The sequence below is a fragment of the Penaeus monodon genome, chromosome 23 (genome assembly GCF_015228065.2).
Source record: "Penaeus monodon isolate SGIC_2016 chromosome 23, NSTDA_Pmon_1, whole genome shotgun sequence".
NCBI classification, from domain to species: Eukaryota; Metazoa; Arthropoda; class Malacostraca; order Decapoda; family Penaeidae; genus Penaeus; species Penaeus monodon.
In genome coordinates this window covers 7,379,793-7,380,396 of record NC_051408.1, presented here as the reverse complement: position 1 = coordinate 7,380,396, position 604 = coordinate 7,379,793, and the positions used below count along the sequence as shown (strand labels likewise).

Sequence of the window (604 nt, the reverse complement as noted above, 5' to 3'; positions counted from 1 at the left end):
GCCTGGGGCCCGCGTACCCGTGCCCTTACTGCGGCAAGACCTTCGACCGGCCCTCGCACCGCGACCGCCACGTGCGCATCCACACGGGCGAGAAGCCCTACCGCTGCCCGGTGTGCTCGCACTCCTCCAGCCTCAAGGAGAACCTCAAGTCCCACTTCCTCCTCAAACACCCGGGCTGTGACCCAGGCGTGTTGATGGCGCCGATGCCGCACAGATGAAGGTGAAGGCGCCCCCCGCCGCTTGCCCGCTGCTGTTTCCGCCGCGTCTCGCTCGGAGGCTTTCCGCTGAGGGCTGTGCGCTCGTCGGGGACCAGGTGATCTAAGACATTAGTGTTTGGTGTATTTTGCTGGTAAGGGAGGCAGGTGTCCGTCTCGGAGACGTGCGCGGAAGTGGCTGGTCGATGGTGTACCTTAAGATTCGGTGGCCCGAGGGCGAGACACATCGGAGGCACGACTGCCAGCCCTGCAGTGCTCATGTGGCCTTTCTCTTGTTCTAGGGCGGCGTGGAATGGCTGGACTGTTCTTGGCCCATAGGGGATGAGGGGAGTAGGTCCCAGGCCTCCTCGGCGGCAATGTCCCTGCCAACACAGATGCCCCTTCCCTTG

The 604-nt window shown here is 64.1% G+C and overlaps 1 protein-coding gene across 1 annotated transcript in view; it reads left to right on the top strand.

Annotated features, from left to right (window-relative positions):
* LOC119587762 (protein tramtrack, beta isoform-like) overlaps positions 1-604 on the top strand; it is a gene marked incomplete at its 5' end in the record, with an annotated part of 48,755 nt that overhangs the window by 20,767 nt on the left and 27,384 nt on the right.